Source organism: Alosa pseudoharengus, unplaced genomic scaffold (genome assembly GCF_046254945.1).
Source record: "Alosa pseudoharengus isolate Yale_2024_CS ecotype anadromous, Long Island Sound unplaced genomic scaffold, YU_APseudo_1.1 YU_APseudo_1.1_scf_21, whole genome shotgun sequence".
NCBI lineage: Eukaryota > Metazoa > Chordata > Actinopteri > Clupeiformes > Clupeidae > Alosa > Alosa pseudoharengus.
In genome coordinates, this window is record NW_027468674.1 from 29106346 (window position 1) to 29115235 (window position 8890).

An 8890-nucleotide genomic window follows, 5' to 3' on the forward strand; every position below is an offset into this window, starting at 1 on the left:
CTTCATGTTCTGCTATTTTATTACATATAAATAGCCTACATTACAGATTGCAATTTAGTAGACCTCCCTCCCTACTCCCTCTTCACCCACGACTGCGCCCCTGTTTATGGCTCCAATGGCATAATCAAGTTCGCAGATGACACCACAGTGGTGGGCCTGATCAGAGAGGAGGATGAAGCAGCATATAGAGAGGAGGTTCAGCACCTACAGTAGCTATGTGGTGCAAAAACAATAACCTGGCACTCAATACCCAGAAGACCAAGGAGATCATTGTGGATTTCAGGAGGGCCAAGAGCAGGGCACACATCCCCCTCCACATCAGCGGTGCTGAGGTGGAACGTGTGTCTTTAAGTTCCTTGGGGTACACATCACTGAAAATCTTTCTTGGTCTCTCAACTCCTCCAGTCTGGTGAAGGCCTTAACTTTCTACGAACCCTGAAGAAAGCACACCTATGTCCTAGGATTCTAACAGACTTCTACTGTTGTACCATTGAGAGCAAACTCACTAACTGCAGCTCTGAATAGTACAGCAACTGCAGCGCTTCTGATCGCAAGGCACTACAAAGAGTAGTAAAATCTGCCCAAAGGACTACTGGCTCCCAACTCCCCTCCATCCACAACACATTTCATAAACGCTGTACAAACAAAGCCAAATCCATTGTCAAGGATGCCACCCACCCACACCATGGTGTTTTCAGTCTACTCCCATCTGGCAGGCGATACAGGAGCCTGCGCTCCCACACCAGCAGGCTCAGGTACAGCTTCTTTCCAGAGGCTGTAACACTGCTGAACAAAACCTCACCTCCTGTCTAGCATTTGCACTTTAGCTGTTACTAGTTTACCTGTTTACTTTTTACTACTGCACTGTTTACCAGTTTACATTTACACTGTTTCACCTATGTCCTTGCACTGCTAACACCCCATACTATTTTATATATATATATATATATTATACTGTACATTTATTGAATGTACACTTGATTGACACTTACGATGACACTTATTGAATATCACTTGAATTTCCCCTTGGGGATCAATAAAGTATCTATCTATCTATCTATCTATCTATCTATCTATCTATATTACATATATATATATATATATATATATATATATATATATATATATATATATATTAGTTATATAGAATGTCTATTTATACTCAACATATATACTCTGTATACATATTTATCTCGGTAGACATGTCATTTGGAAAACCTGTATTTATCCAACTATACACATGATTAATCTACACAACCATACTCTACCTGCACTTGGTATTTAATGCTTCTTTGCACTTCTGGTTGGATGTCAACTGCATTTAATTGGCTCTGTACCTGTAATCTGTTAAATGTATATGTACGTATATGTATATAAATAAAGTTGAATCTAATCTAATCTAAAACCAATTAAGAATCAAACCCAAATCAAACCAAAAACATACATCGAAACATTAGTGTTTGTGGACCCAAGTTTGTACAACAGGTTTGGATTTTTGTTTGGTTTTGCTTTGCCCAGAAGTAAGGAACTTAGTAATGAGAGTACATAAAAAAAAAAAAAAAAATTAGCTGACCATGCAGACTTTTGTTTCGTTATCTGGCTGCTACTGTCACCTTTAATCTTCTGACGTCATTAATTAAGGACCGAACCTGAGTCGCTCATGAAAGGACAGGAATCCATGCGTTAGGAGCTTGTGTGTATGCGTTTATGTATAAAGTGTGATCTTTGATGAACACGGACTTTTAGACCGTTTACTGTTGGACCTCAACATCATAGTCAGGAAGGCAACAGTCAGCCCCTGTCTTTACAAAGCTAACTTTACCCTGCTTTACCAACTGTTTTAGGTAGCCAACTTGCTAACTGTTGAGGTTAGCTATTTTTAAAAGTAGTCCATAGCATCTTAGCAACGTATCATTAGCAGATAAGAACTAACTTTACATCCTCAATAAAGTTACTTTGTACGACTTCTGCTCATAATCTCACCAACAAAGCAAGGTAAGATTATTTTAATTAATGAAATATGTTTAAATGCAGCTTTAACGTTAGCATTTTGTAACCATTTGTGAAATTAAGGGGATGAAACTTCCTTTGCTAAAGTTTGGAATTTTGATCTTAAAATGGACTCCGATTCGTCCTTTGATCATCTTAACCCATTACCTTTATCTGGTAATGTAATTTCAGGGTAATAGTAAGGTAATTTTGCTAGCGTTATATTAACTGTCATTGACTGCTCTAGAATCTTTGGGTATAACATACATTACATAGTGAATCATTTTAACAGCTGTAAGAAGATATGTTGGCTCTAGCAAGTTTCATGTGTCAACTTGATAACCTGGTTAAGGTTACTGAGGTTAATATTGTCATTATGCTATTTAATTAATGCACAGCGGGTGTAGCCTGATTGGTGCTTTATCAGATTTTTGTAGTTTGCTGTCCAGTTATCCTCCAGTTTGGTAAATTGGTAGCCTGATAAGCCTACAAGTAAGCTTAGACCGACAACTGTTCAGGCCACTGGTCAAGTCAGTCTGTCATAATAAAGATGTTCTGGTGTCAATAAAAGCTGAGGCACGTCATTTGTATATTTGATTGGCTTTATTTATGAAGTAGTAGACCAACAAGAGAGGGTTGAAGTGGAGTAATCAAGGATCTTTTTTGAGGCATTACGAAATTTGAGTGAATGAATATAGGATTCCCAAGTATCCAGACGGGGCATTGAGTTAGCAATGAGCAACAAACAAACCAAGCATCCATGCTGTCCACTACCTCCAATCTTTGGAGGAGCCAGAGAATGTCTAATAAGGAGGAGCCCTGTTCTTTGAACTTTAACCACGCCCACTGGGAAGCACGCCTCTGTCGGTAGCGCGAAGCTGTGAATGGTCAAGTTCGTGGGTTGTTACTTTGCCGGACCTGAGGGCAAGTGTAACAATCACAGCTTATACTCTAGTCATTTTACAAACCATTTGTTTTCGTTGTAACGTTGCATCTGATTGTGGGCTTAATCAAACTACCAGTAAGTTTTGGCATTGTGTTGTATTCCCTTTTTAGAAATAATCGCTTGTTATGCTGTCTAGGCACTCAACCTGCTACCGTTGTTGTTATAGCAGGTGGATAATGGATTTTACTACTATATTTTTTATATACAGCGTGGAGAATGAAGGCGATAGTGACATAAGTGTAAATTGCATGCATTGAAAACGTTCATTGAAATGTTATGTTCACGTGGTCGAATAAGCTTAGGTTGTCCACCATAAATGTTTATAGACAAATTGGACAACCTGTTGTAATCAGTCAGCATGTTGTAAAGAAAGATTGTAAGGGATAGAATCGCCCTCTGCCCTGTGAGTGTGACATGGCGTCATCTGACTTATCAGTGGTGATTTGCTTGGAGTAGGTTATGCTCTGTCAATCCTTTTTAAAAGTAAACAGCCAGCAGCAGTATGGACAGCGGTACTAGAGGCAGGGTAAATGTTGGTCTGCAAGGTTAACTATATAACTTAACCTGACTTACTTGACTAATGTGATCTGCTACCACAAGACTGTCCTGGTGTAGTGAAAGTGTATCCCACAAGTGCCCAATTAATAAATTGGGGTAGTTGATCTACAGGCAGCTAGAACTGTCAGCAGGACATTTCAGCCTCTACATAAGATTGCGACGTTTAGCAAATATCATTATCCAAGTCAGTTTATTTCATGTTAGCTTTATGACCAAAATCTCATTGTTGCTGAATGTCTGTCTGCTTAGCTCTTTGCTCATGTCCAGCACAGAGATGTGACATCTGAGATGTCTAGCTGTAGTGGCCTGGCATCAAATAGCCTGGTTGTGACTTGGCCAGTTTCCAGGGCAACTGTAAATGGGGGTGGAGGTGGGTGATCAGGCTCTCAGCAGCTGGGCTGTTGGCTGGCTGGTGAGCTGGGTTCTTCCGGTCAGATCTCAGGACAGTTGGTAGCTGCCTTTTATGAGCTGGGAGCTGTTCATGTGGATTTGTTTCATGTTTCATGTTTCAGGGCAACAAGGGACTGTGACTGGTTTTGGGAAAAGCAGTGTGACTTTGACAGCAGATCAAGTAGCCAAATGTCTGAGACATTGTTGTTCTGTCAATTAACAGAACAACGAGGCTTGCAACTTGGCTTTTGGACAGTAATTCCCTTGAGCTGTTTGACATTAGATTTATATTCCTATGTGTGCTCACTGATTGTTAAAATGAGGTCCTTATGTAATGCATCTTACCTCGACTCCTGCAGTCAGTGCTGCTGAAGAATGGTAGTGGGCATAATGTCTAATTCTGATACGCACCTTCATCCCTGTGCCCCAAGCCATGCAGCCTACACATACTCCCAGAGGTGAGACACTTCCACACCTGTCGACCTGCACTCCTGCCTCCCTGCCTACCTGTCTCCATTCCTGCATACTGCCGTCCTTCACCGCCTGGCGCTGTACTTGTCTGACCTCTCAGTGGACCATCTGTTTGTATTTGAAAGGGGCTATGGGCAGGATTCCAGTTGTCTTGACCACTCCATCACGTTCACGTCTGTGACTGCATTGACTTGCATATTTCAGACAGCGCCTCTTTAGGTGCAATGTAGTAGGCTAGTCTAAGTACATTTTGCAAGTTGGTTTGCATGCTTGCTTTAAGTGGATAGCTTGGTATGATGGAGCATATTAAGCATATGTGTTTTTCTTGGTCCTGTTGAAAGTTTTAATATCCTTCACACAGCCCCTTTTAAATCTTTAAAATGTCTTGGATCCTAAATAGACTAGTTCTCTTCCTCAACTTAGGCCTGCTCTGCATGCGTGTTTTCATATGGGGTTCCCAGTGCTTGGCATGGCTCCTCTTTGGGTTTTGTATAGCTATGCAATGAGGGTCCGACTTGCTCACCCTCACCCCCCAGTATGGGTGCAAAGAGATTACTGTAATCGGGTCCGTCTGTGTATGTATGCATGCATAAACTAAGCACTGGTCTGATGCATTTCGACTTCTTAGACGATGCAGAGGGTCACCATATCTCGGTCCTCCTACATAATCCTTCAGATCTGCTTCTGAATGCAGATGTTGGAATTGATCACTTGTAATGGTAATGGGTCTGTTGCATGACTTGGGCGAGGGCCTACAGTCCCCTGACTGCTGTTCAGCCTCTGGTCTCACCAGTCGCATATGGCCATATTAAATCTGTTGGCTGTTGATGATGTCACTCAATATTGTAGTGTGTCCATCAAAGTAACGCACAAATCAATAATGTCATGATGCATGATGAGTTCAAGCTTAGTGCCTCTTAAATATGAAAATTATTTGACCGTGTGTAGAGTATTACTATTCATTTCATAAGTACCACCTCAAGGAAACATGGAGTAACTTCAGTGTTTCCCACAGAATTTCTATTTGTGGTGGTAGGTTTGCAGAATTAACTTGAATGCAACAGTTTTTAACAAATTAGCGCAGCATGGTTATGATGCTAACCAGCTTTAAGCACAATTTAGTACAACCTGGAAAATCATTGTGTGGTGGTCACTGTTGATATTGTGGTGGGCCGCCACAAATAAGTCAATGTATGGGAAACACTGAACTTAGTAGTCACAAATGATTAGGCTAATGCTTCTGTTAGGTCCCAGAATCTTATTGCTTTTTGCTCCTCACTGTAAATTGGAACAGAAAAGACTGCGTGCGTGCGTGCGTGCGTGCGTGCGTGCGTGCGTGCGTGCGTGCGTGCGTGCGTGTGTGCGTGTGTGTGTGTGTGTGTGTGTGTGTGTGTGTGTGTGTGTGTGTGTGTGTGTGTGTGTGTGTGTGTGTGTGCAGAAAGATTGATTGTGCTCAGGGTACCTTTTGGAGCCGTAGGCCTCTTGGTGATGACGGTTGTGTTGTTGAAAAGCAGCCCAGTGTCCAGCTTAGCCGTCTGTTGTCTCGTGTCTAATCGCTCGCCTGCCGCTCTGCCCTGTGCCCAACCAAACAGCTGTCAGCTCTGCCTCTAATTAGCCCTGGTCAACACTTTTTCAGTGGATTATGGGGCCTAATGAAACACTAGATTAATAGTAACTCAATGTCAGTTAATATTTCAACACAATCTCGTGTGGGTTTCTTTTGTGTGTTTTATTTCGTGACACATCTTTGCAGTATCAGTGCTGGGAATGTCAGGATAAAAATAGCCATATTTGATGGCATCCATCCCCTGTCTTTAGCTCAGAGTCTTGAACTGGGGTCTGGACATGGACTAGGCTCTCTTAAGAAAAGTGGCTTTTTTATTTTATTTCAGGCTATACATTGGTACAGAGCCCCCGAAGTGACATAAGAAAAAAAAAAAGCATGTACTGGGGACAAACACTGACTATAGTTTTGCGAGATCTTGACTTTGCTTTGCGAGATCTTGACTTTGTTTTGCGAGATCTTGAGCAGAAGCTCAAGACCAACCGCACGTCCTCCTTCCTCACCCGTAGTCCGTGTTGGTGACACTTCTCATACATCCAGCGGTTGCCATGAAGCTGGCCCGAATGTTGTAGCTGGTCATGGATGAAGTCCACCAGGATACCCAAATCCAGTGTTTCCCATACACTGACTTATTTGTGGCGGCCCACCACAATATCAACAGTGACCACCACACAATGATTTTCCAGGTTGTACTAAATTGTGCTTAAATCTGGTTAGCATCATAACCATGTTGTGCTAATTTGTTAAAACTGTTGCATTCAAGTTAATTCTGCAAACCAACCACCACAAATGGAATTCAATTCTCTGGGAAACACTGCAAATCGGTGTCCTGCGGTTGATCCCTTAGTTTGGCAATCCGCCTCTTGAAGTGTCTGAGGCTGATGTAGTAGCCATGCCTCATTTCCAAGGCCGACTGAATTTCACTGTATTTGAGCCCCATATCAAAATAAAGTGCTATTTGTGGATCCATGTCTACATTTCCCTTACAAACGTAACGTAAGCGGCCTGCTTTCACCGACACCGAAGCCTAACCTTTGCGTGCAGCCAGTGCCCATTATTTCGCCTCATGCTGGTAAAAGGAACTGCAACCTAATTTCAGTGGCCATAAGCTCTCAGAGACGGCTGTAGGTCTAGTAGTTTTCATAGGCTCTCGCAAAAGAAAGTCAAGATCTCGCAAAAGAAAGTCAAGATCTCGCAAATCAAAGTCAAGATCTCGCAAAACTATAGTCAGTGTTTGTCCCCAGTACATGTTTTTTTTTTTTCATGTCACTTCGGGGGCTCCATACATTGGCAACATTGCTAAGACTATACAGAGGATATTTTCCAACATATTGAAGCCTTCATTGGCCAAAAGGGTGCTGTTTATTATTGCCATAAAGTTTATGGTATGACTCAGTTTTTATTGATTAGCTCAGGCCTAAATCATGGTGGAATTTTTATTGACGACCTGACCTCTGTGTTTATTTCAGTGTGAGCCGTCATTTAGCCTAATCTGTGCAAAAGTGTCTCTGAGAGCAAAATGTTGTGAGCGTTAGTTTCAGTGATCAGTTAGTGTGTGTGTGTGTGTGTGTGTGTGTGTGTGTGTGTGTGTGTGTGTGTGTGTACACATGACTGGGCTGATATGGTCACGCAACTGTCCAGTAGTTAAGATGTGTGAGTTAGCTTGGTCCAGGTGCCACAGTGGAGGAAGCAGAATGGTTGTCTAGTGTAATTGGTTCTGGACGCGGTCCTGCCCGCTAATCCCTCAGGATTAGTCTGATGGGGGAGGGACGGGAGGCTGGATAAGGACACAGGGAAGCCTCACTAGATACAGTAATGTGCCATTTATGTCACTCCTTACACAGCCTCTCTCTACCTCTGCACATTCATAATGCAGTAGCAGCTACTGTTTCTGTCACTGAACCGTAGAGGAGGAGAGGCAGGGAGAGAGAGAGGAAGGGAGGGAGGGAGGGGGAGAGAGAAAGCTCCTTTGTCCTCTTAACAGGAAGTGATCACAGTAAGGCGAGTTAAATTAACCTGATCCCTCCTGCTCGCTCCCTCCCTCCCTGAGCTGTGTGTGTGTGTGCGTGTGTGTGTGTGTGCACAGTCATGTGTGTCCGCGCGCACATAGCTTTGCCGTGGCATGAACACTGACGACAGGTGGGGTCTTGAAAGCTGGGGCTGGACAGTGCTGTGTGTATTCCCCTTTCATTCTTTGTGCGTGTGCGTGTGTGTGTGTGTGTGTGTCAGGTTATTGACACTTTGTTTTTTGCTTTGTGCGTGACCTTCGTGAACATTACGTGTGTGTCCAGGCAAGTGAGATTAGACTGTAAACCTTGAAGCAGTAGGGCCGTCAATGTAGTGCTTTAATAGGAGAGAAGGGGTGAATGGTTAGCCTGTGTTGGCTCTATGTGGGTATTGTGTCCTTGCAAGAGGGCCCTGGGCTGCTGCTTTATTTTTCATTCTCTGCTATTGGCACAGGGCGTTGGGGAAGCAATCAAGCCAAAGTATGGAGTCTGCGTATGGAGAGAGTTCTGCTCATTATGTCTTCATGTTGACACACAGTGGCAGTCTGGTAGTGATTTTATATACTGTGTGTGTGTGTGTGTGTGTGTGTGTGTGTGTGTGTGTGTGTGTGTGTGTGTGTGTGTGTGTGTGTGTGTGTGTGTGTGTGTGTGTGTGTGTGTGTGTGTGTGTGTGTGTGTGTGTGTGTGTGTGTGTGTGTGTGTGTGTGTGTGTGTGTGTGTGTGTGTGTGTGTGTGTGTGTGTGTGTGTGTGTGTGTGTGTGTGTGTGTGTGTGTGTGTGTGTGTGTGTGTGTGTGTGTGTGTGTGTGTGTGTGTGTGTGTGTGTGCGCGCAGTACATGCGCGCAGTACATGCGCATACTGGCTTTCCTGAAATCACAGCCATGTGTTAGTTGGCAATGCAATTACATTTCTCAGCTTAGTTCTCTTTTCCAGCAATCCCTCCCTGCTGTGTGTTGGGCTGTGGTTT